Source organism: Macaca fascicularis, chromosome 13 (assembly GCF_037993035.2).
Source record: "Macaca fascicularis isolate 582-1 chromosome 13, T2T-MFA8v1.1".
Lineage (NCBI taxonomy): Eukaryota > Metazoa > Chordata > Mammalia > Primates > Cercopithecidae > Macaca > Macaca fascicularis.
This window is the reverse complement of record NC_088387.1, coordinates 108,365,288-108,393,242: the sequence shown is the minus strand read 5'-3', so window position 1 is coordinate 108,393,242 and position 27,955 is coordinate 108,365,288. Positions and strand designations below refer to the sequence as shown.

At 35.0% G+C, this 27,955-nt stretch overlaps 2 long non-coding RNA genes across 3 annotated transcripts in view; one reads left to right on the top strand and one right to left on the bottom strand.

The window, feature by feature from the left end:
• The window catches only part of LOC123568281 (uncharacterized), a 541,213-nt gene that overhangs the window by 234,270 nt on the left and 278,988 nt on the right, over positions 1–27,955 (bottom strand). Inside the window, exon 2 of the long non-coding RNA XR_006691469.2 lies at positions 25,117–25,167. This is a non-coding gene — a long non-coding RNA (uncharacterized lncRNA). The remainder of the gene's footprint in view (positions 1–25,116; positions 25,168–27,955) is intronic.
• LOC135966879 (uncharacterized) lies at positions 9,458–21,541 on the top strand. 2 transcript variants are annotated; one of them, XR_012421765.1, is made up of 3 exons: positions 9,458–9,806; positions 11,063–11,110; positions 21,251–21,541. It is a non-coding gene; the product is annotated as an uncharacterized lncRNA (long non-coding RNA). The 2 variants fall into 2 exon arrangements; XR_010580567.1 differs by lacking the exon at positions 11,063–11,110.

Sequence of the window (27,955 nt, the reverse complement as noted above, 5' to 3'; positions counted from 1 at the left end):
ACGGTTATTCTCCTTACCAACTTTGAGAAGTTGTATAATGTAGGGTTTAGAAACCTGAAGGTCATCTCTGTTACCACCTGCATGATCTTAGCCCATCCAGTAACTTGTATGTGCCTTGGTTTCTTTATCTGTAAAATTCTAACAATAGTATGTCCCTCATCATATGTTCCAAGAGTTGAATGAGATGATGAAAAAAGAGTTTTACCACAATCTGTACTTGGTATATTAAAGTTTAGCTATACATTTTATTTATTAGAATAAGACATATCCTATCTTTACTGTTCCTTCTTTTATTCATCTTATTTCATTTAATTTTTTCAAAGAAATAATAGTAATAAAATTCTTCAGCAGTCTTTATTGCATAGGTGTAGAAAATAAAAGCACAGAGTAATTAATACTTTCTTTGAGGAATATGATGATAAATCCAAGATTGCAATTCAGGTCTTCATATCATATCTGTCTAGGAAGACACACGCTTCCTTCATTTTATTTCATATGGTTCTTTTGTTAGTGCAGTTGTTCTTTGTAAACACATTCTATTTCATCAAATATGTTGAGTCTGTGACTTGGTAAAACCTGATAAAGCTCCCCAAAGGCTCTTGATTTTACCTGGCTTCCTTTAATTAGATTGCACAGAACAATATTGGCTAACGTCATCCCTCCTGGGTTGCAATTAACTTAATCTGAAATATATTTCAGCTGTTAGTGGGCTTTTGATCTGAGAGTGTTATTTTTTTCAGTCCATCTAAATACTCATTGATCTGACAGGTAATGAGCAACATTTATAATGGAGGTCATTCTCTTCTGTTAATTTTAACTGCTTTACAGCTTTTGATAAAGTGGGCAAGAGCGGATGCTAATCTATTTTGTATCTGAAAGAAAGTACCTTCGTGAGGACAAAGTGCTATTTGGAGAAACTACTTTATTTTCAAATAAGTAAACATGTTTTCAGAATAAATCCTCTTGACATTGTAGTATTTTTGGCATCCCTTGCCCTTTCTTTATAACAAGAAAAATAGCATACTAGACATTGTGAATTCATGCACCCAGCTGTTTACTTTCGGTGAGGACCCGAAAATTCCCCATACAGTCAGAAAATATTTATTGGTCATGTATGATATGCCAGGTGCTATGATAGATTTAGGGCATGTTTTCTCAACTTTAGCACTATTGGAATTTTGAGCCAAGTAGTTCTTGGTTACGGATGGTTGTCCCACCCATTGTAGAACGTCTATCATCATCCATGATCTTTACCCACTAAGCGGGTAATGGCAGTTTCACCCTATCCTCTAGTTGTGACAATCAAAAATGTCTGCAAACGTTGTCACATGTCCCCAGGGGGACAAAATTATCCCCAGGTGGGAACCATTGACTTCAGATATACAGGGATTAGACAATTCTTGCCCTATACATACATTTACCTAGGAACACATATAATTAGAAACATTTTATGTGTAATTTTCTATGCTCACATCTGTATGAGAATAGAGGATAACCTTATATTACAGCATTATTTGTAACAGCATAAGCACTAACAAAAAGAAAAAAATAATTTCAACTTTCTAACAGGAGGAAAGAAGACATTCTCACGTGTTAACACATTTAATTTTCATAAGCACCCTAACATTGATGAATTATTTTCTCTATTTTATAATTAAGATAAACATGGCTCAGCATTATTATTAATAATAAGGTGTCGGTGGCTCATGCCTGTAATTTCAGCACTTTGGGAGGCCAAGGCGGGCAGATCACAAGGTCAGGAGTACAAAACCACCCTGGCCAACATGATGAAACTGCGCTTCTACTAAAAATACAAAAATTACCTGGGCATGGTGGCTCACCATGTAATCCCAGCTACTCAGGAGGCTGAGGCAGGAGAATTGCTTGTATTTGGGAGGCAGAGGTTGCAGTAAGCTGAGATCGCGCCATTGCACTCCAGCCTGAGCGACACAAAGAGACTCCATCTCAACTAACTAAATAAATACATAATAAGGTGTCTCAGGAAACCCAACATGCTGGTGTCAGAGCTTGAATTCTAATTCACATCTGTGTAATTACAAACATTTTGCTTTTGACACTAAATCACAAAAAAAGTTTTACACTAAATCACAAAAGAAGTTTAAGAGGCCATTAACGCAATCGGTTAAAATGTAAATAATTTGGAAAATCCGAGAAAAATGGATTGTTTTAATTTTTAAAAACTATGCAAAATTATGTTTACTACATTCAAAATCAAACACGCTGATGCCTATATGGATGCCAACTATGTGTGGAAAACAGAAAGTTTGGATAGTTTAGGCAAACTAAATTAGTCATTTTTTTATTGGTGGGAATATGAGGTTAGATTGCTATGAAGAATTATTAAATATGCAGCTATTAAAGATTGATATAAAATACATCAGGTTAATCATTTATATGTAGTCTAAGTGTGCAGATTCTATATGAGAACTTTTTTAAAGTCAGAGATTTCTTCTATTTTGAAAAAAAGATAGCACACTGCATTATAATAGCTCTTTTTCTCTGAAAATGAAAAGTACTTTGTTGACCTTGAAGAAGATGAAAGGCTTCTGTGACTAGGAGAATAGTGGTGGGAAATCAGTCAAATTGCTGCCACCCTGTGAGAGTGTGTGAGTGGGACATGAGAACTGATTCACACAGCACTCAGGAGAGGGAGACAGCACCTTGACAAGTTTGAAGAAAGAGATGCTCTGTGAAAAGTTGTCACAGCCAGAAGCACAAGTACACATGAGTGTGATCTAGCTAGGACTTGGATTTCAATGTGTGCAGTTGTTTTCTGACTCCTTTAAAATGTCAGGCATTTTTTTTTTTTTTATAAGAAAGTATTTACTTGTTACTACTGGGTTGTTTTGAAGAAACACAGATTCCAAACTACAGGGAGCCTTATCCAGTAATTCAGAAACTTCAGTCTTTTACTACAGACAAGGAAATGGACACCAGGAAAGAGAAACATTGTGCCAAAATTCACTGAAACATGTGGAAGAGGAAAGCATATTTAAGCCACATGAAACATAACTTTTGTAGGAAATATCATTTCCCTCATGCAGTGGGTGGATATTTGATTTGCTATTTCAGCTCTTTGTTTTGTTTCTTTTAATGTAAATATTTATTTTCCACTACGTGTGCTGTTCTGCAGAAGTTTCTGGGGAAATAAAAGTGAAAACATAGTTTTAAAGCTCACAGCCCCCACTGGTGTAGGGCTAATAGCTGTGGGGAGGTGAAGAAGTGGCTCTGGGAAGCCTGGAAGGAACTTAGCATGGAAGGCTTCCTGGAAGACGTAACATTTCCCCTAAGAGTTTACTGATAGGAAGACTTAACCCACCAGATATTCCATGCAGAAAACAGATATTCCAGGCAGAAGAATTAAAGGATAAAATATTAGGCTGAACTCAGAGTAGCACATAGTTCCATATTTAGGAAGCAAACAGCATCGCGACTGAGAGAAGGGTAAGCATAGACAGGCTGTCAGAAACCTGGCCAAGCAGAAGGAAATTTTAGGTCAAGTATTATTCAAGAAACCCTAGGCTAAGCACTTTTTAGAAATTCTTTTTATTTCCCACAGTAATCAACCAGGTGGACAGTTCTATCTGCACGTTAAAGGTAAGAAAACTGAAACCTAAGATCTAAAATGACTTACTCAAGGTTCTGAAGTGTCAAAGCAACTCAAACTTACACAGTCCAATATGATTTCTAAATGGCTTCTGACCCTGAGAGGAACCGGGTCACGCTGAGACCTGTCCACCTCACCCCAACGGCCCCTGACGGTTATCTGAATTCATTGGCACTGTTAGTTTTGGTCACTTGATCTCAGCTCATAAGAACTTTGGGAAAACAATCAGGTCCAAAGGAGAGAGGAGTATCTGAACTCCACTGACTTCAAAGAAATAAGAGAAGTATGTTTTGGGGATCAGCCTGCTACTGAGATCTTTAATATTAGTAAATATCTGTGTGGCTGGCAAACGTTGGACAATTACCTAATGAAGTTGTGCTGTGTCTGTAATAATCCCATCATGCCAGTCTGATTCTAATGGCTATATGTATCCAGGTTTTTCATTTGTCTTTGCTTTTCCCATCTTGTGAATTCTATAACAAATATCTGGCCATGAGAAGACTCGCATTAAATTCTTCCATTTCTCCCAGGGACTACAGGATAAGGTGCAGAAGCCACTGCATGGCTCACAAAGTCCTCCACAATCTAGGTCTTACCTGGACTTTGATCTTCATCTCCTGTCTTTTGCCCCCTCCACTACATATATATGTGTGTGTATGTGTGTGTGTGTATATATATACATGTATATATATACACACATATATATACACACACACATATATACACACACACACATATATATGTGTGTATACACACACACACACACACATATACATATACACGTAATCTCTTTCTTCAAACTTGTCAAGGTGCTGTCTCCCTCTCCTGAGTACTGTGTGAATCAGTCTTCATGTCCCACTCACACACTCTCACAGGGTGGCAGCGATTTGGCTGATTTCCCACCACTATTCTCCTAGTCACAGAAGCCCTTCAAGGTCCACAAAGTACTTAACATTCTCAGATAATACATATATATATATATATATATATATATATATATATATATATATATATATATATATATATAATTATCCATAGCTTCCCCGGTAGGAAGCATTCCATCAAATCTCTATTTTTCCACAAACATTTCCTCTGACTGGGAAGTCCTGTTTTCCGTTTGTTTGCTTGGGAAGTCCCCACCCACCCTTGAAGTTCCAAGCTAAACTCTCTGCCTATTAGGAAAGCTTCCCTGCTTCCTTAGCAACAATTAAGTGAATCCCTTTCCTGCTCTCTACTTTGCAAATATCTCCATTAGCATGAAAATTGTATGATGATGAAATCATTTGTTGTTTGTTTCTATACTAGGCTATGTAAGCCTATGTTTTGTTTTATTTTCATCTTTAAATGTTCAGCATCAGTGCAAAGAGTGACTCACGACACAAACTTGTGATAGTTGTACTGGTCAACTTGAGTGGGCCACAGTAACAGCTTTTTCCCAAACATAATTTCAGATGTTTCTTTGTATGTATCTTAAAGATAAGGTAAACATTTAAATCAGTAGACTTTGAGAAAAGCAGATTTTCTTACAAAATGGGGGTCAGTTTCATCCAATCAACTGAAGAAAAAAAATAGATGGATCTGCCCAAAGAAGAAATAATTCTGCCAACAGACTGCAGTGGACTCAAACCGCAACATCAGCTAACCATTGGTCTCCAGCCTGATGGACTATTACCTATCCTATAAATTTTGACCTTGCTAGTCTCCATAATTGCTTAAACCAATAACTTAAAACCTTACTCTTAATCTCAATCTCTCTCTCTCTCTCTCTCTCTCTCTCTCACACACACACACACACACACATCCTATTGTTTTTTTTTCTCTGAATAACATTGATTAATACAATGCTAAATGAATATTTTTTTTAATGATAGGTTTTTCTCCCCCTTTGGCTGCCCTTCTTCTGTCCATATATAAAAGCTATGTATAACTAAGTAAGCCCACAAGTTACACTCATAGAAGTTCTGATGGTTAGCACAAGGTAATTTTTATTAGGAATTACTTTTTCAAAGAGAGCAATTAACTCTCTAATGACACCCCAACCCCTGCCCTCACTAGGAACACCTCTATTTTGATACATTTTGACCCCTCTATTAATTATGATGTGAATCCTGGCTTAGAGTCAGAAGACCTGGGTTCTTGTTTAAGTTCTGCCATTCAGTAACTGGAGGACCTAGGGCAAAATCAGTCAACCTCTTTGACTCTCAGTGGTAAAGTGAAAAAGCAGCTCATCTGTAATTTATGTGCTGTGGGGAACTGACATCTCTTACAGCTATGAAAGAGCCAATTTAAGTGGGAGAAAGGCATGATTTAGATTCAAAGACAGTTGGAATTCAGGGTTGTTAATTTGCCAGTCATGTGTCTCTGATCAGTTTTTTACCTATTAGTTTTCTCATCTATTAAAAAAAACCATTTATTTATAAATTCTTTAGCCTTACTGTATTATTTTGCCAACGAAGTGTGATTCTGCAGGCAGCTTGGCTTGGGATAATCACAGACACACCTGAACCACTGTTGAGTCACTTCACATTCATGGGGGATACTTCATATCACTCTCTAGAAAATGTCATGACCACTCTGTGCAAGGAAAGTGGGTTGTTTTCCAAGTCTGTGCTAAGCAGGAAATGAGTCTTTTTTACCAAAGAGAGTTCAAAGTAGTCCTCACATAATCTTAAGAGTGAAGAGCCCTCACAGAGCACATATACCAAGAGCAGGCATATATGCACGTAACACATCCAGGTGGGTGACACAGAGAGAAGCTGCCCTTCATGGGCTGGCCCGTACACTGAAGGCTTATTTGGACGATGACAATCGCATCCTAGAAATCGTTTGCTAGAACATCGTCCTTCAGGACAATTCTTTAAGAAGCTGTGAGATCCAAGATTCTCTCTGATTGTGATAGGCTTGAACAAGATGGGCAACTGGGCACTCACAGGGACTCTGGACTAAATAGAGACATCTGACCAGGTGCTTCAAGAGAGCAGTGAGGAGGAAAGTCTGAGGAGTCGTTCTTACCCACTACAAATCCTTAATATTTATTTTTATATGCACGTGTATGTTTAATTGTATTTTTTTCAAGAAGAGGTTTCAGTCATTGTCAACACATTTATTTATTATCACAAGATACTGTGTCTAAGGTTCTCTTAGATAGTTGAGGTTAAATTGATGGATCACATAGCACCACCTGATTATATGAGCCAGGATTCTAGTGGTCAGGGTCCAGAGCAGTTCTCATAGAAAATGCTGCCTGCACCAGGTATATGTACTATTATTATTATTATTATTATTATTATTATTATTATATGCACATACAATGCTGCCTGAACCAGGTATAGGTATATTTCTGTTATTACTATTACATTTTTGATGGAGAGAATGTGCTATATGCCCCCTTAGCCAATTACAAAGAATAGATCTTTTCAAAGCAAAACTTGAACTGTACAAAGTTCAACACGTAAGAAAGAGACTCCAGAATTCAGTCTGAGCTCACCTCTGCTGAAACAAAAGGCGGGAGCGTTTTAAGAGCTTGGATTGGAGGATCACAGACCATCTACCCTTGCTAATTGTCATTCCTAAAAGGAAAAGTGAACTTTCTCAAGTCTTCATGAAAGGAGGTGATTATCCAACTTGAAGCAAGGTGCCAGCTGAAGTTAGGTTCCTACCCTGCCATAGGAAGAGGAGATAGGGGTGTTACCTTCCTTGATAGTTGCATTGCAAAGGTAAGGCTCCTAGGTCCTTGAGAAAGGCAGTGCTGAATTGTAAAACTGGGAAGAGACTTTTAAAAAAGATTTACATCTCAAAGGGGCAGAGAATGAATGTGCAATTACAAGTTTTCTAAAATAAATGCTCTAAGGAGAGAAAGGTTAGGGCTTACAATCCTGTCTGAAGTTTAGTCCACGCTGAGGGAAACATGAAGGCTTTCTTGGTCAATGTCAAGAACATAGAACATCTTCAGTACATTTTAGCTCTTATAATTAGTGTAATCATCATGATTTGTACATCAAGCTTTTAAATTTGGAATTCGGCTTTATCTGGTTTCTCAAAGAAAAATTTTTACTATTTAAAAATATTTATTTTTCTTCTGCTTCATAAAAGAAGTGCTTTATTCCTCTTGAGGTCCATGATTCATTATATTGTCTTCTTTCTCACTTAAAAAAGGAACTTTTTCACTGCACTTTACACTTGAAAGGAATTCAACATTAAAGTTTAAAACTTTCCTTCACATCAGTCTTATTTGCTCTAATTAAAACAAGATTAGCTGACATTCACAAGTCATTTACAAAATGTATAACTGCATTCTGAGAACACATCTAATTACAAAGACAACATGGGAAATTGCAAGGTTTTGAAATTTACCCTAATATTTTCTTTAAACCATTGTTCTCTAAGCTTCATTAATAAATTGTTCTTAACACTTTCTCTGTGAATTAGAATCTAGAGTTTGCCTTCCATTTTGTCTTTTAAATTCAGCAACAGAGATTCCTGCAAAACACATAACAGAATTAAAATAGAAACATTGGGATAGAGAACTAGAACTCTGTGCTAGTGTTTTTGTGCCAGATACTGTCACATACATGATTTTATTTAATTCACATGGCAATGTAGTTGAGTAACTGTGTTTTTCTCATTTCACAGATGAGGAAGTTAAGGCTCAATGATGTTAAATAACCTAACCAAATTCACTGATCTAGTAAATGAACAAAGAATTAAATCCGTGTCTCTGGTCTGTGGTCTGTAACTTTCATCTATTTATCCTTGTCAATAAAAGATAGGCTCGGAAGGGTACTTTGTGAGTAATAGTTAAAAATTGTAATAGTTAAAAAAAATGGAACATAAAATTCCAAATAAAAAATCAAAATAAATATCTCCTCATCTGATGGGTCAGGTATCTCACTGAAAAAGGTAGTATAATCTTTGTTTGTGGGAGTTAGGAAGTATTTACATTTCTGTAAAGGAAACAGATGACAAAATATAGAAAGACCATTTCCTAGGCCCTGAAATTGTTTGCCATTCTATTTTGAAAGTAGTATAATTCTTAAAAAATAAAAATAAAAATAAAACAAACATCAAGATCACCATGAAGTAAACAAGTAAAGGATACAACAGTACTGGATTAGACAATTGGCAACTTGGGACTCAGTTGGGGGGAATTTCACGTCTTGGAGAATTGGAGAGAGAAGAGATTGAACAGTAGGAATTTGTAAAGTCTCAGGCTCCTTTACCATGTGAGGAAGAGGGGGACTCAGGAAGAATGTAGGTCTTTCCTAGAACACACTAAACCAAAGAGAAGCTCAGCTGTCCTTTTCATAATGCTGTGTCCGTTGTATTTTTGTATTATTTTTTATCTTTTTAATTAAGTAGTTTGCCAGTTATTCAGTGTTTGTTTAAACTTGAATAACTCATTACTCTTCCGTGAAAACTTTCCTCCTTCAAAAACAAAGGAGATCAAACCAGATGAATTCCAAGGTATGTTCAGCCAACCCACTACCTCATGAAAAATGTCTCCAAAGACAGGTAGATTAGTAAACAAAAGAGGTTGATGAGTCCACTGGCTAGATTTCAAAATCATGTCTTCCAGTGGGCATTCTTTCTGAGAAGTTGTCTTTGATCACCCACAGGGTCCAATGCTCACTCTCCTATATATATATTTGCTATCTTAAGCACATGTGGCTGTTTATTGTTCAAATTCTCAGCCCCAATCTTGGAACATGTGACTGTGTTGTGTTACATGGCAAAAGGGACTTTGCAGATGTAACTAAGGTGGCAGACCTTAAAATAAGATAATCCTGGCTTATCTGGGTACACCTGACCTCATTACATGAGCCACTTAAAGTACATTTTCTCAGGCTGCCTGGAGAAAGACGCTGCAAGAGAGAATGGCAAGAGAGATGATACAGGAAGGGAAGTCAGAGGGATTTCAAGCATGTTGTGGACTGGACAAACTGTCACTGCTTTGAGATGTAGGGTCACCTGTATAAGGATCAAAGAGAAGCCTATTGGAGCTAATGCAAAATATGAGAAGAAATGCATGCAGTTTTTAGAAGCAAAGAAGTATTTCTGGTTGATAGCCAGTGAGAAAACTGTCCTACAAATGCCAACAATCTGAATGATCTTGGAAGCAGATTTTTCCCCAGAGCCTCTCATTAGTAACAAGTTCTACTAACACCTTGATTTTAACCTGGTAAGCCCTATATTTGCATTTTAACTTGCAGAACTGTCAGATAATAAACTTGTGTTGTTTTTTTGTTTTTGTTTTGTTTTGTTTTGTTTTTTGAGACGGAGTCTCGCTCTGTAGCCCAGGCTGGAGTGCAGTGGCCGGATCTCAGCTCACTGCAAGCTCCGCCTCCCGGGTTTACGCCATTCTCCCGCCTCAGCCTCCCGAATAGCTGGGACTACAGGCGCCCGCCACCTCGCCCGGCTAGTTTTTTGTATTTTTTTAGTAGAGACGGGGTTTCACTGTGTTAGCCAGGATGGTCTTGATCTCCTGACCTCGTGATCCGCCCGTCTCGGCCTCCCAAAGTGTTGGGATTACAGGCGTGAGCCACCGCGCCCGGCCAGATAATAAACTTGTGTTGTTTTAAACAACTACATTTGTGGAGATTTGTTATGGCAACAATAGAAAACAAATACATCAGATTCCCAAAAAATCACTGATTAGAGAAAAGGGAGCACTTCTGGTGGAAGTGTAAATTAGTTCAACCATTGTGGAAAGCAGTGTGAAAATTCTTCATACAGCTAAAGACAAAAGTGCCATGCCACCCAGCAATCCCATTACTGGGTATATGCCCAAAGGAATATAAATTGTGCTACCATAAAGACATATGCACATGTGTGTTCATTGCAGCACTATTCATTCTAGCAAAGACATTGAATCAATCTAAATGCATATCAGTTGTAGAATGGATAAAGAAAACGTGGTACACAAACACCATGGTATACTATGCAGCCATAAAAAGGAATGAGATCACGTCCTTTTCAAGAAAATGAACGGAGATGGAGGCCATTACCCTTACTAAGTAACACATGAACTATCCAAACTAACACACGAACAGAAAAGTAAATACTGCATGTTCTCATTTATAAATGAGAGCTAAATGATGAGAACATTTGGACACAAAAAGGGGAACAACAGACACTGAGGCCTACTGGAGGGTGGAAGGTGGGAGATGGGAGAGAATCAGAAAAAAATAACTATTGGGTGCTAACTTTAGTACCCAAGTGACAAAATAATCTGTACAATTCCCCATGATATGAGATTACCTATATAATAAATCTGCACATGTACCCCTGACCTAATAAAGAAATTTTTAAAACTCACTGGTTAATTCAAAATATTTTAATGGTTTCTGAATTTGTATATAATATAATAGCTGTGTTAGGCAAAGCTTCCTATTTTCATTTTATCTTCTTTTCTGATAAATTGCAACTTCCTTGAAGACAGAGACTCAGCCTGATTTACTGTCATCGGTATAATCTGCGAGTCAGGTAAAGATTCTCTGAATTCTAGCTCCATCACTTGAGATTTTTTCGACTATGAAAGTCGATTTGTACTCCTACTCCCTGTGTATATAAAAATGGTGCAATTGTGAATATTTCCTCTTTGAAATGAAGATTAAATGATAGAATGCATATGAAACACCTATTAGTGGAATGATTGTAGTATCTGGTACATCATGTTTCTTCATGACTATATCCTGTTACATGAACCAGCAACCCTGGCTCCTGAAACTAATGCAGCCTCAATGGGGATATGGTAAGCTAAGATTTTAAAATAGCAACCACGATAATTTCTCATCATCCAATTTTTAAAAGTGATTGTTTAGAACAGACCACACTTGCTCTACTCCCAGATTCTGACATTAACAAATTGTTTCCTACATAATTGAAAAGTGATTCTTCTCTGAATTGCCCATTAACTGTGCTATTTTCTTTAGACTGCTCACAAAATAAATAAAGCTGGAGTTTGAGAGAGAGTGATAATAAATTTTGTCACTCTCTTAGGCTTTAGGTGATGGATTCTTGTTGGATTTTACTATAAATTCAAGGCACTAAATGCCATCTTGTGCATTTTATTTGACCTTGTGTTAATACCGATTGAAAGCAACCAATATCAAGATATGTCTTCCCCAAAATAAAAGGAGAGATATAAAAGAAAAAATAACTGGATTAAATCTTATGAAATAAATATTTCAGTCAAGATTTTAGGTAAAGGGAAATCTGAGAGAATATCTGTTTCCTGCTGTATAATAAATACATAGAATATACGAAAAGGGAGAGATTTCCCCGAGCAGACTTGGAGCAATAATTCTGTGCATTTCTAATTACTAAGGTAAAGGGAAAATTTTAACTTGAGTGTGAAATTTTAAAGACAAATAATTCTCTGAACTACTAGGACTATCTTTAATATTTTCCAAAATTGGATAAACTCAGCAAATGGATTTAATGAAGTCAGTATTACAACACTGCCTCTGAAATAGGCATGTTTAACTCAAGAATAATGTTGATGTGTTTAATATTTGGTTAGTTCTTGCCTTTTGTATTTTTTATTATTTTTGTATTTTTTATTATTTTAATTTTTACTTTTTAGTGTATTTATTACATTTTTCTTTGTACTAGATAGAAGATTATACACTCATACCTGGTATTTCAGTGCTTAGCACAAATATTCTAACATTTGCATGTGTTTACATAGTACTTACACAATAAATAGTAATACCTAACTTAATCAGTATTATAAATCCTCTGCATTTCAATTTAAGGAATTTAAAGATCTTTAATTTCAATTACCCATTTTGTAACTGATATTATTCATTAATATTAGTATTATTTATTTTTGGAATCTTTTTAACTCTTTCTTGAATTATATCCTTTAGGAGTTATTTTAATCAGTGTTTATTGATAAAATATTCTCTTAACCTTGTTTCTATTTTTGTTTTAATTAAGAGACAAGATCTCAATCTGTTGCCCAGGCTGGAGTGCAGTGGCACAACCATAGCTCACTGCAGCCTCAAACTCCTGGCTCAAGCGATCTTCCCACCTGAGTTTCCTGAGTAGCTAGGACTAAAGTTGAGCCCTGCGGTTCCTCATATAATAATACATATATATATTTTTATATATATATATTTTTTTGTAGAAAATATATATATATATATTTTTTGTAGAGACGGGGTCTTGCTATTTTGTCCAGACTGGTCTCAAACTCTTGGCTTCAAGTGATCCTCCTGTCGCAGCTTCCTAAAGGTCTGGGATTACAACTGTGAGCCATAGTACCTGGCCTCTCTTAAGTTTTTTTTTTGGACATTGATTTGTTTTTACCATCATGCAGTATGGAATTTTAGGATGATACATTTTTTATCATCCCTTTGAACATATTATACCAGTGTAAGCTGTTTTATATTGTTAATCATGAGACCTATTCTGTCAGTCTTCTTATTGCTTTTTTGGTAGCTAGTTTATTGTTCTTTATCTGTATTTTAAAAATCTATTTGCTTTGGTATTTAGCATTTTTTATTATTAAGCATTCAGTGATATTTGCTTACTAATTATGTAACTTGTGGCTCCTTGAAACTTTAGAATCTGAAGATATATGTTATCTATTAATTCTAGAAAATATTATGTCAATATATCTTTAAATATTTTTAATCCAATTTTTCTGCACTGTGTTCATTTATTATTTTATTTAGATATTTAATGATCACTCATTCTATTAATTGTGCTGCCTTTCCTTATTATTAATCTATTTTCCCACTATTTTTTATTCTGAGTAATTTTATTAAATTTATATCAATGTTTAAATATATATGTCTATAAACACACATATACATACACAAGTATATATATTTTTTCTTAGAGTGTTATTTGCTGCTTTAATATTTATTTGCCAGTCACTCTGATCCTTCTTGGTGAACTCTCATTCCTTGGTTGTACATTTTATTAATCTATTTTATTTAATTAAATGATAGCAACCTAATGAACTTTTTTTTTTTTATTTAGCAATTCCCATATCTGCTATATGGGTGGGCCTAACTCTCATTTTATGGAGGTTTTTATTGTACTGTTCATATATTTTTATAGTTCATAATTCTTGGAGATTTGCTTGCCAGAATTCTTCAACATGGGTTTAGCTAGATTCTTCCAGAAGATTATTCTTAAGTGTAATTCATTCCAAGCATATTTTATACATTCTGATCTCAAACACATGTGAGAGCCAGTTGGCTATTTAGAATTATCATGGGAGAATTTTTTCTTCGTGTTCTATTTTCTTCATGATTATTACATGATTTCTTTCTGAATATTTATAACTATGAAGAAATGCACACACCAATGAAATTTTAACAAATTCACTTACTAGTCATTTAACTTTAGATGGGTATAACTTTAAGCTGCACTTATCCATTGAGTCCTTGTATAGCCAATACATAGGTTGGTGCAAAAGTTATTGTGGTTTTTGCCATCACTTTGAATCACACCTTCCCAAGACTTAACCAGGAAGAAATTGAAATTGAATCCCAGAATTGACCAATAATGAGTTAGGAAACTGAGGTAATAATGAATAGCCTACCAACTGAAAAAAAAGCCCAGGACCAGATAGATGTACAGCTGAATTCTACCTGATGTACGAAGAAGAGCTATTACCATTTCTACTGAAACTGCTCCGAAAACATTGAAAAGGAAGATCTCTTTGCTAACTCATTGTATTAGGCCAGCATCATCCCGATACCAAAACCTGGCAGACATACAACAAAAAGGAAAACTTCAGGCCAATATCCCCAGTGAACATCAGTGCAGAAATCCTTAATAAAATACTGGCAAACCAAATCCAGCGGCACATCAAAAAGCTTATCCATCATGATTGTGTTGGCTTCATCCCCAGGATGCAAGGTTGGTTCAACATATGCAAATCAATAAATGCAAGTCATCACATAAACAGAACTAAAGATAAAAACCACATAATTATCTCAATAGATGTAGAAAAGACATTGGATAAAATTCAACATGGCTTCATGTTAAAAACTCTCAGTAAACTAGGTCCTGGAGGCACATACCTCAAAATAGTAAGAGCCATGTATGGCAAACCCACAGCCAATATCGTACTGAATGGGCAAAAGCTGGAAGGATTCCCACTGAAAACTGACACAAAACAAGGATGCCCTCTCTCAGCACTCCTGCTCAACACAGTATTGCAACATCTGGCCAGGGCAATCAGGCAAGATAAATAAATAAAGGATATTCAAATACAGAGAAAGGAAGACAAAATATCTTTGTTTGCAGGTGACATGACCCTGTATCTAGAAAACCCCATTGTCTCAGCCCAAAAACTTCTTAAGCTAATAAGCAACTTCAGCAGTCTCAGGATACAAAATCAATGTGCAAAAATCTCCAGCATTCCTATACATCAACAACAGGCAGGCAAAGAGCCAAATCATGAATGAACTCCCATTGCTACAAAAAGAATAAAATACCTAAAAATATGGCCAACAAGGGAAGTGAAGAAACTCTTGAAGGAGAATTACAAGCTACTGCTCAAGGAAATCAGAGAGGACACAAACAAATGGAAAAACATTCCATGCTCATGGATAGGAAGCATCAATATTGTGGAAATGGTCATACTATCCAAAGTAATTTATAGATTCATTGCTTTTTCCATTAAACTGCCATTGACATTTTTTGCAGAATTAGAAGAAATTATTTTAAAATTCATATGGAACCCAAAAGGAGCTAGAATAGCCAAGAAAATGCTAAGCAAAAAGTACAAAGCTGGAGGTATCATGCTACCTGACTTCAAACTATACTATGAGGATACAGTAACCAAAACAGCATGATACTGGTACAAAAACAGACACAAAGACCAGACAGAACAGAACTCAGAAATAAGACCACACACCAACAACAATCTGATTTTCAACAAAACTGACAAAAACAAGCAATGGGAAAAGGATTTCTTATTTAATGAACAGTGTTGGGATAACTGGCTAGTCATATGCAGAACAATGAAACTAGAACTCTTCTTTACACCTTATACAGAAATTAATTCAAGATGGATTAAAGATTTAAATACAAAACCCAAAACCATAAAAACCCCGTAAGAAAATCTAAGCAATATCATTCAGAACATAGACGTGGGCAAAGATTTCATAACAAAAACATCAAAAGCAATTGCAACAAAAGAAAAAATTGACAAATGGGATCTAATTAAACTAAAGAGCTTCTGCACAGCAAAAGAAACTATCCTCAGAGTTAACCGACAACCTACAGAATGAGAGAAAATTTTAGCAATCTATTCATCTGACAAAGGTCTAATATTCAGAGTATACAAGGAACTTAAACAAATATACAGGGAAAAAAACACACAACCCCATTAAAAAGTGAGCAAAGGACATGAACAGATACTTCTCAAAAGCTAAACATCACTAATCATTAGAGAAATGCAAATCAAAACCACTAACGAGATACCATCTCATGCCAGTCAGAATGGTGATTATTAAAAATTCCAGAAACAACAGATGCTGGCAAGGTTATGGAGAAAAAGGAATGCTTTTACACTGTCGGTGGGAGTGTAAACTAGTTCAACCATTGTGGAGGACAGTGTGGCAATTCCTCAAAGACCTAGAAACAGAAATACCATTTGAACCAGTAATCCCATTATTGGGTATATACCCAAAGGAATATAAATCATTCCATTACAAAGATACATGCACATATATGTTCATTGCAGCACTATTTACAATAGCTAATACATGGAATCAACCCAAATGCCCATCAATGATAGAATAGATAAAGGAAACGTGCTACATATGCATCATGAGATACTATGCAGCCATTCAAAGGAATGAGATCATGTTTTTTGCAGAGATGTGGATGGAGCTGGAAGCCATTATCCTCAGCAAACTAATGCAAGCACAGAAAATCAAACACCATATGTTCTCACTTATAAGTGGGAGCTGAACCATGAGAACACTTGGACATGTGGCAGGGAAAAACACACAATGGGGCCTGTTGGGGCAGGGGTTGGGGGAGGGAGAGCATCAGGAAGAATAGCTAATGGATGCTCGGCTTAATACCCAGGTGATGGGTTGATCTGTGCAGCAAACCACCATGGTACACCTTTACCTGTGTAACAAACCTGTACTTCCTGCACATGTACCCTGGAACTTAAAATAAAAGTTGAAGTAAAAAAAAAGAAAAAAATCCTGTGCAGGCCATTACTACATATCTGCTCGACAGATTCTGCATTAAGATGATAAATTTGTAATCTCTTATTTATAATTTTCTTTAATAAGACATTTGAGGTATTAAAATATCAATTGTGGAAAATTGAAAATAAATACAAAATAAATGACATACATTTTATTAAATGGTTAACTAAATCAAATTTTACTAGAGATAGCATTTACTAGTACAGCTATAACTAAACTAAAATTCTAGTGTCATTTGTCATTTAAAAAGAAGTTCTTTATAAATTCCTTAATCCTATATGGTTAATGGAATATTTCTGTGATGGTCAATACTGTTTCTATGCTCTATTTTTAAAAGATGCATTGACAACTGGGTTTTAACTAAAGCACCATTTGGGAAAATCTTCATTTACAATATTACTGCCATATTTGTAGCAAAAACTAAAACAATTTATTTAAATATGTCTGAAATGTATGTTTTAGTCATTGAATACGTAATTATATCAAAGTACAAGAACCAATAATTATTATATTTAGACAGAGTTTTCTCACATTGTTCCTTGTCGTTAGCAAGGATGTGCATATTAGAATAATATTTTGTTTACTGTTTCGGTAGCAGTGTGGCAGGTAAGGGTACTCTGCCATTACTGTGCACTCGGTCTCCAAGAAACAGCCTAAATGCTCTGATCCTCAGTTTTGTCATCTGTAAGATGAAGATAATTATACTGTTTTTCCTCAAGACCTAGCTGTGAATACTAAACAATTTGATACTTGTAGTATACCTAAGAATAGTGTTTGGTACAGAAAAATTACTAATAAATGGTAGCTCGTATGACTGGTTACAGTGTTCTGTATATATGTGGTCAGATCTTCTTTGACCAGTAATGAAACAATCACATAAAACAGCTGGTTTCATAAAACCCCAACAAGACTCTCAGGTTTTATTGTCTTTGTTTTCAAAATCTCAAGATAAATTATTACAACTTTCTACATCACTTGAAGAATAAATATGAATGATTTTACATGTTTTAAAATATCTAATGAGAAATTGCAATTAAAAAATTGCGAAAATTGTGATGGGTACTTTAAAATAAAATTAACTATTTTTTTCTTTCCTTGTTTTTTGAAAAATGTTTATCATGTAGAAATAAAAGTGTTGTGTTTTGCATACTCATATGCTTGTCACTTAGATTGGTCAATTAACATTGTAAAAAATATTTGCTTTACCAATTTTTAATTTGCTAAAATGCATAAAATAGAAACATCATATAATTGTACCCTTAAATAATATATTATCTGAAAAACAAATATTGACTTTTTACTATAATGTATATGCTCAGGCAAATCACAAAGTAAATAGTTTGTGAACAAATATATAAAAATATCACAGTACATTTGATAGTGTCATATTCAACTAAAAATGTGTCAGAATGATTACATTCATGCAATTTCAACAACCTGTAACATTGTATGTGATGTTGTTGAACATACACATTTCTATAGAAATTTCTCTCTTACTTTATTTATTGAAAGCATTTTGCCATCTTATTAGAAATTATGATAAATGCTAATAATAATTCACATTGCCAGAAATCTATCTTTTCTTACATCCTAGTTTTTCATTTTAACTCAGGTGGTTTTATTAAAAGTATAGATGTCATAATTTAGGTTACTGTATTCAAAATTGTAATTTATTTATATTTAAAGAGATAATATAATTATGAAAGGGGTATTCAGCTTAAATCTCTTTCTGTCCTGACAAACTTCCTTCAGTTTACATCTACTCTTGAACACATACAGAAATGTTCCACTGTTACTACTTTATTGTCATGCTAGTCTGACAACGGAAGTAATCCTAAGTATTATAAAAAAGAATTTTAATATAGGTAAATAGTTACAAAATTTCTTTCAAGCTTTTTAGTAAATAAGGGAAAGATGGCATGCAAAAGAACTTCTGGGCATATTGAATTTAAAAAAATGTTACATATTATCTGAACAATAAAAGATTAAGATACTTATCCTAATCGGCACATAAAGAACACTGCACCCTATAACTATAGAATGCTTGTTATTTAACGACATTCATTAAAGTTTACCAAAATTAACTATATGCCAGGTTATAAAGACTTAACCTATTTTAAATGATAAATACCATATATTTTTATCCAGGAAAATGTATTTTCTGATCAGTACAAATAAATTAGAAATCAATAATACAAAGATAACTATAAAATGTCTAGCCACTGGGAAATAAGGCAATTAACTTCTGATTGGTAAAATAAGAAATCAAACGTAAATTGAAAAATGTCTTGAACTGAATAATAATAAAAATATTACACGAAAACTTGTGGATTATACATGCATACTACTTCCATTGTGAGAACTGACTAAAAAAAGGTCTCATTTTAATAAGAAAAATATCCGTGGCCACATCCTTTATTAAAGTAGCAAGTTTTACAAATAGTTGCGATTACTAGAGAAAGAAAGATGAACTAAAATTCATTTTAAAATATCTGGATCAATATAGATACAGATGCAGACCCTTCAATTTGTTAGGGGGTGGGTAACCACTTTTACATTTCAGTTCTTAACTGTACATTGACTATGACGTCCTATGATGTTGCCTACTGGAATGCCTAGTTTACAGAATAATTTGAAGAGTATTGTTTGAATGAAAACAATGCTGTAAAACTGGATTACAGGTTTCCTAAAATGTCATTCTCTCTCACAGCTTTACGTCTATCCTTACTTGTTGTGTTCTGTGACCTTTTGTAGCTCTCCACGTTCATAATTGAAAAACCACTCTTCCTTCAAACACTTCACCTCAGATGACACCTCTTGATCTTTCTTCGCATAGTGCAGGAAGTTCTTAAGACAATGGGAGTTGTAAGAATGTAAAGCATTATCATTATTATTTGCCAAAGAACCAACCCATATTTCCTCCTAGGAAAACTGGTATAAAAATGTTTCCATTCATGTCTGAATTCTCTCCCTAAATTCTTACAAAACAATTATTACTATATTATTATAGTTTTTCTTATCATTTTATTTTAGTAATTATAAGTGTGGAGCTTAAAACACACCTAGTGTAATGTGGAATGTACTATATATGATATGGATAGGTTTCCTCAAATCATTTTCACACCCATTATTCTGTCCTACTGTTACTGAGGAGCAAAATACCTCAGAAATCTCAATTTGAAAAATTAAGTTTGTGAAACTAGCGTTTTAGACCTAATTATACCTAAGATTCAAGTGGAATATAATCCAAGCACATATTGTAAAATCTATTATAAGACATGCTATGCAATTGTTATATTATCTGCTTTAATTCACAAACCAGCTATTGCTGATAATTATGAATCTTAATTTGTACAAAAATGATTATATAAAATTAGATTAAGTGACTTGTCAAGGTTACAGAATAGAAATCTAATTCCAAAATTATCAGATGCTAAGTCCTGTACATCCACTTTCATCTTTCCTAAAGGAGATCCAGAAAGTAAAGGTGAAAAAGTAAAAGAATAAAATTTCCCATTTCAAAGTTAATTGTAAAGAATATAAGTCTGTATGCAGTATCTTGGTTTAGTTTGCCAAATTTTCCCTTCCCCTGTGGAAATAGCTATAATATCATTTCTTATGCATGAATCAGTCTTCCCTGGAAGAATCCTGTGTAGTAATATATGATGACTACAGAATATTCCCCAAACGTATGGATACGATAAGCACAGCCATACACCAAGTAGACTAAGCATTCTATCACATTTTGTGAACTGAAATTACAGCCAAATGATTTATGAGTTCAACACTGTTTATATACATACAAATTATTTCTCAGAAACATCCCATCTCTTAGAAAGTATAATATTTTAAATGCAATTAACTTAGGCCTTGATAATATAGTTCTTAGTACTCACTTCCTAATAACCTTCTACCAATTCATTTTTTGATAGAGAAATTTAAAAAATACAACTTTGATTTCTCAAAATCTGTTGTTGTTGTTATTATTATTGTTGTTGCTTCACTCATGCTTGTTTTCCACTTGAAAATTATACACAGTTAAGAAAGCACGTTTGAAAACTTTCCAAATCAAGTGTCATACTATAGCTGTGAACTTGGGAAGAATTCAGGCCTGAAAGAGAATACTCTCTTGAAGTGCATGCCACTTGTGACATTTCTAAAAAAAATACCTATACAATGAAAAACATTTCTAAACACATGAGCAGAAGCATTTATCAAATGCATTTTTATTTTAATAGATGAAGGTCTCACTTTATTGCCCAAGCTGGTCTTGAACTCCTGGCCTCAGATGATCCCCCCATCCCAACTTGGCCTCCCCAAACACGGGGATTACAGATGTGAGCCACAGCACCTAGCCTCAAATGTCTTTCTTTACAAAGATTGCTTTGCTAAGACTTACGTTTTTATTTTTATTTTTGCTTTTTTCCAGAATGATATGGTTTGGCTGTGTCCCCACCTAAATCTCATCTTGAATTCCTACGTGTTGTGAAAGGGACCTGAAGGGAAGTAACTGAATCATGGGGCAGGTCTTTCCTGTGCTCATGAGAGTAAGTCTCAAGAAATCTGATGGTTTTTACAAGGGGGAATTTTCCTGCACAAGCTCTCTTTGCTTGCGGCCATCCATGTAAGATGTGACTTGCTGCTCTTTGCCCTCCGCTGTGATTGTGAAGCCTCTTCAGCCATGTGGAACTGTATGTCCAATAAACTTTCTTTTGTAAAATGCCCAGTCTCGGGTATGTCTTTATCAGCAGTGTGAAAATGGACTAATACACAGAACAAAAGTCACTTTAACATGTTTCATTTGGCCTTGGAAAAGTGCTGTGCTTAAAGAGATTGCTGCCAAATTTATCCTTCAAAATACAGGTCAGATGTTTTAATTCCTGTCTTCAGATGATTTCAGCAAGTCCTCAATATTAAAATAATAAAGCAAAACTTCTTTAAATCTTTCAAGCCACTGGAGATCTTGCTGTTTGGTTTTTTGTTTTTGTTTTTGTTTTTAGCTCTTTAGTCTTATCTCAAAACCATCACTATAACTAATTTTCTGTTAACATTACACTGTCCATACAATTCTTGACAAGTAAAGAACACAGGAAGACAAGCAAGTTCTTCCTCCCAACCCCCAATTTTCTTTGATTTCTAAGGTAGGACAATAAAATCTGATTCACACCAAACAAGAAACTTCTGAAAACAAGATGCTGCGCTTGAAAAGTCTCAAAGCTGAGCTGAGGTTACTCATCTAATAGGAACTGCAAGGCCCTCTTGAGTTGGGCATTAGAAACTTCAGTGCATATTTACCTACACACATATCTAGCATCACTACAGTCTTTTAAAACTAACTTGGAAAAATGTTTCACTAACCAAACCTTGTAAACTGATTTGCATCCTGGGTCACTAGCCATGTGTGTTATACTGCATTGTTCCCTATCTGTGAAAATGTGGCTTAAAATGAATAAATTTTAAGAAATTAAAAATTACACCCCTAGTTCAGTTCCCTGAATAATATAATAATAGACGAAATTTTGAGTAGCTTCTAGATAAGGTTGAAGAACACAGATCAGATTTACCTTCCTACTTGATACAAAAAAGAAAAAAAAACTGGACAAAACTAAGGAAACAATGGTTTTCAAGTCATCAGGCAACAAAAGATGGCAACATCTGAGACAGAAAATAGATAAGGAGAAAAGAACCAAAGACTAAAATACAAGAAGAGAGAACATGAATACGGTTGTAAGTCAAAAGAGGTCCTCAGAATAAGCAGCATACTTTTGCAATATCTCAAAAAAGGGTATCCTCTATCATAAATCCTAAGGACAAATCAATGTAGTACTTTGTTAAGAAATGTAAGGTCTATATGAGTGCTAAAGGAGTTACTGTATTCTCCATGGAGCAAATATTAGGTTGGTGCAAACATAATTGCAGTTTTTGACAATACTTTTAATAGGCAAGAACCCAATAACTTTTGCACCAACCTAATATTTCAATGGGAACATTAAATTTCCTTGAACAGTATAATGTGTTTCTGTGACAATATTCTAATTCTAAGACTTCGCCTGTTGGAGTGATGTTTCCTATTCCAATGACCATGAGGGGATATTATTATTACTCCTCACTCTGATGATACTCCAAGTCCTAAATTTAAGCTTTGAGGTTTGATAATGCCAAGTCCTATTTCAGCTCTTGTGAATCTGATGTACATTGAGAAGGCTATAAGTTCTAACAATTAGGAAGCTTATACTTCATTTTATCTCTCAAGTCAACAACTGTACATTTTTAAAAGACTTTATTCCGCTCCCCAACCCCAAATATTTAAGCAGGATATTTTCTTGTCTCAGGTTCTGACAAAAATTTTATCATCTGGGATGTAACAAGATGGAAAAAAAATAATGCACGATTCTTGTTTTTTTATATTCTTCTGTTAAGTGTAATATCATCTGATTACAAAAAGTTCTATATTTTCATGCAACCTTTTAAATGAATTATTGTCCAATTATGTGAGAGGTATGGGTAAACTTGATACCAACATAATACACATGCTAATAGATTTAGCTAGCAATGTGTATTTGGCACCTCTTATGTGCCAGGAAGTATTCTCAGTGCTAGTTAAAAAGTGATTTTGATGCACACAAACTCCTAACTATGTGAGGTGAATGAATATGTTAATTAGCTTGATTGTTATAATCATTTAATAATACATTTATATATAAACATCACAAAATATTGTATACATTAAATATATACAATTTTTACTTGCCAAGTATTCTTCAATACAACAAGGGAAAAATGAATGTACCATCTGTATCAGTCAGGGTTCAAACACTGAACAGAAACAAAACAGAAATTTGAACAGGGAAGATTTCATACAAGTGTTTTTAACTATAATAGGAAACTGGAGTAATGAGATATTGGCTAGAAGAAGTAAGGAGAACGCTAAGCAGTGTGGGGCTAGCAGATATACGGATCCATCACTATATCTTGGGCTGAGAGAGTATGCTCAAGGAGGAGCCTGCTTGGCTCTGGAGGTCATAAACAAGTCCACTGTATAGGAGAAAAGTCACTGTGCTAGCAGAAATTAAACATGTTTTCTAGGGTTCTGGGGAAGGTTTCATGGTGTGGGGGACGGGGTATCCCTGTCTCACCAGAAGCTACTAAACTACCAAGGGCAGAGGTATTTTCCATAGGGTGACTAACTTGTCCTGGCTTGTCCAAAAATGCCTAATTTTAAAGTATAAAGCCCTATATGTCACAAACACCCCCAGTCCTGAGCCAACCAATATGGTTGGTCACCTAGATTTCTGATAACAGCTTCTGGCCACTAGGAGCTCGTGGCTGCTGAGCACTGCAGATGCTGAGCACTGCAGAAACTGTACGCACTACGAGAGCCTGGCGCTGGAACTTTGCCCATGTTGCAGACACTGGGCACTGAGGAAGTCATGGGTGCTGCAGGAAGTGAATGCTGGAAAAGCCACCCACATTGTAAAAGCCCGTTGACACTGCAGAATTAAGGCTTGGATAAATTATGTCATGGGGATATATTAAAGAATGTGACATCATATCACATTTCACCTTCATATGAAAGAAGGTGACATGCTTTAGAAATGCAGTAACTAAAAATGACCCTAGTTAATTTAATTCCTTGGGCCAATTTCATTGACTCTTCCAAATAGTGAATAATTCCAGTGCTCCCCAACAAGGCTCTGTACAAAGGACAACCATACATGTGTTTTTTGAAATGGGACTGGAAAGTCAATAGACAATATCTTGCCTGGGGATGTGTTAGTGGCGTTGATCGTGGACTCTTAGATTCCTTGAAAACACATGAACGCTGCTGAAGGAAACTAGCAAACCACTGGTTACCTAGAGGTTTTAGCAGAAGATGTAGCGCAGCAAGACAAGTAAGCAACACGCTTTTCTGGGTCGAGCTGGGTAAGAAGATATCGTAAGGACCCATGCAGCTCCCTAGTGTCTTGATACTTGTGGGAGCTGGAGAAATGTCTGTCATGTACTACCAACTGCATGCAAATAAGCATGAGTGTTTTCATGAGCCTCCTAGATATATGCGTATCTCTTAACTCCACAATCTAAGATTACATAGTAAGAAACAGGCAAGCTCACCAGCTGGAATCAGAGCATAAAAGCACTGACATCAAGGCCCAAACTGCCTCAGACCTGTGGCAATTGACTAAACTCCAGGAAAACAGAATCCATTATTGACCCATGAAACAGACTTCCCACTAAGAATGAGTAAGCAGGCTCCTTGTAGAGAAAGCAACCAAGCCTGGAAGGCTTTTAACTTACCTCCTTCCGAAGCAGCTGAAATAATAAAGCAGTGTTGTCCAGCTCACTGTCCTGCAGAGAGAAAGAAGACCTAAAATCAGTTTGAACAAAGTCAAAGGAAATCCAAAAAACGACAAGGAAATAGGTTAATGTTAACTGAGTGACCCTTATTCGTGAGTTAAGAACTTTTATAACTTTACATTTCATAGTGCATTTCCTCCTAACAATTTTGTGAGTTACATTTTATTATCCTCATTTTGCAAGTGAAAAAGGCAAGGCTCCTGGAGTTGAAGGAAATTGACCAATTCTTCAAGAACTATTAAGTGTCAGACCCTGGAATCACACAACATTCTTTTCTCTAATGGTCTATGAGTAGACATGGCCCTTATTTTGACTTAAAACCGTAATCAATAGAAAAGAATAAGAATAACCTACATTGTATTATACTTGGTTTTGTTTATGAAAAAGATGATGCTTCAAAAGAAAACACAGTTGTAGAATTCAGGAAATCACTTCAATGAATATTCTATCCTCTGAGTGTTCCCAGAGAGATGAAGTAAATGCCACATTCTCTGGCTACCTTGACTTCTCTCCAATGCCTTTAAATAGATTTTTAAAATTATATCTAGTTTTCTAGTTCTTCCTGATGTGAAGTTTGCTCTGCTGCAAACTAGTTTATCACAGCCAGAATTGAAAGATAAACAATTTTTGGAAGGAAATTGGTCATTATCTGACTGACTTTTAATTACGTGCATATATTAAGCTAGTACATACACTTCTACAATCTGTCCTAAACATAACTCATGTATATGTATGAAGACATATGTGGAAAGGTTTTACTGTATTTTTCCACAATAAAAAAAATTGGAAAATATTTAAATTATTTCAATAGAAGAGTTGTATTACATACATGATAGTATATTTATTCAATGAATATTATGCATCAATTATAAAGAATGGAAATAAAATCACATTATATTAACACTGACAGGTCATAAAGGCGTCCTTATTTCTTACCTTACATGAAAATCAACTCAAGATGGATTAAAGACTTAAATCTAAGAACTGAAACTATAAAAATTCTAGAAGATAACATTGGAAAAACCATTTCAAACATTGGCTTAGGCAAGAATTACACGACCAAGAACGCAAAAGGAAATGCAACAAAAACAAAGATAAATAGTTGGGAGCTAATTAAACTAAAGAGCTTTTGCACGGCAAAAGGAACAGTCAGCAGAGAATAGGGGAAACCCACAGAGTAGAAGAAAATCTTCACAAGCTATACATCTAACAAAGGACTAATATCCAAAATCTATAACAAACTCAAGCAAATCAGTAAGAAAAAACTAGCAATCCCATCAAAAAGTGGGTTAAGGACATGAATAGACAATTCTCAAAAGAAGATATACAATGGCCAACAAATGTGAAAAAATGCCCAACATAACTAATGATCAGGGAAATACAAATCAAAATCACAATGTGATACCACCTTACTTCTACAAGAATGGCCATAATTGAAAAATACAAAAACGCTAGATGTTGGCATGGATGTTGTGATCAAGGAATGCTTCCACACTGCTGGTAGGGATGTAAACTAGTACAACCACTATGGAAAACAGTGTGGAGTTTCCTTAAAGAACTAAAAGTGAACTACCTTTTGATTCAGCAATTCCTCTTATGGGTAGCTAGCCAGAGGAAAAAAAAGTCATTATACCAAAAAGATACTTGAACACATATGTGCATAGCAGCACAATTCGCAATAATAAAATCGTGGAACCAACCCAAATGCCCATTAATCAACGAGTGGATAAAGAAACTGTAGTATATTGATATGAGGTAATATTACTCAGCCAATAAAAGTAATGAATTAACGGCATTTTCAGTGACCTGGATGAGATTGCAGACTATTATCCTAAGCAAAGTAACTCAGGAATGAAAAGCCAAACATTGTATGTTCTCACTGATATGTCAGAGCTCAGCTATGAGGACACAAAGGCATAAGAATGATACAATGGACTTTGGGAACCTGGGGTAAGAGTAGGGAGGTAAGAGATAAAAGACTACAAATATGGTGCAGTGTATACTACTTGGGTGATGGGTGCACAAAAATCTCACAAATCACCACTAAAGAACTTACTCACGTAGCCAAATACCACCTGAACCCCCATAACTTATGGAAAAAAGGTTAATTTTTGAGTGTAAGAGTTTATAATAAATACAGCAATAAATACAATAAATAAATAGCAATAAATACAGTAAGTTACACTAATGTAAGGTAAGAAGGTATGAGTGTATTTAATGTATAAAACATAGACTAGATGTAATGCTTTTCAAACTAGTCTTTGATGAAGACACATGTTTTATTTGTTAATTTTAAAAGTTTGCAAACCAATCCTTTTATAAAATATGATTAAAATGAATAACTGATTACATCTTTTGTTATCATGAGAAAATCAATGGCTATAAAAGTTTCTAAACATATCTGTAGACTGAAAACTACCCTTCCCTAGGTTGGCATAGCCCATCAACTACCCTTCAAGTAGCATAGATTAAGACTTTCCACAAACTACTGAAAGACATTTTAGGCACGACTGGTAGTGAAAGTTAGACCATACGTTAAATTGAATTGTTAAAATTCTTATAAGCTTAGTATACATTTTTTTGTTACTTGCATACAAAATATTTAAAGGAGAGGTATCCACTATTTCATTGGTCTGATCTGTCCCAGCCATTACATATGTGATTTCTTCAAACACACAATTTTTTATTTTTCATTTATTAATTTTAAAGAAATGTATTAACCTCTAAATATAATATATTCTCTGTACTGATCCTTTTCTTAGGCATCAATTCTGAATGA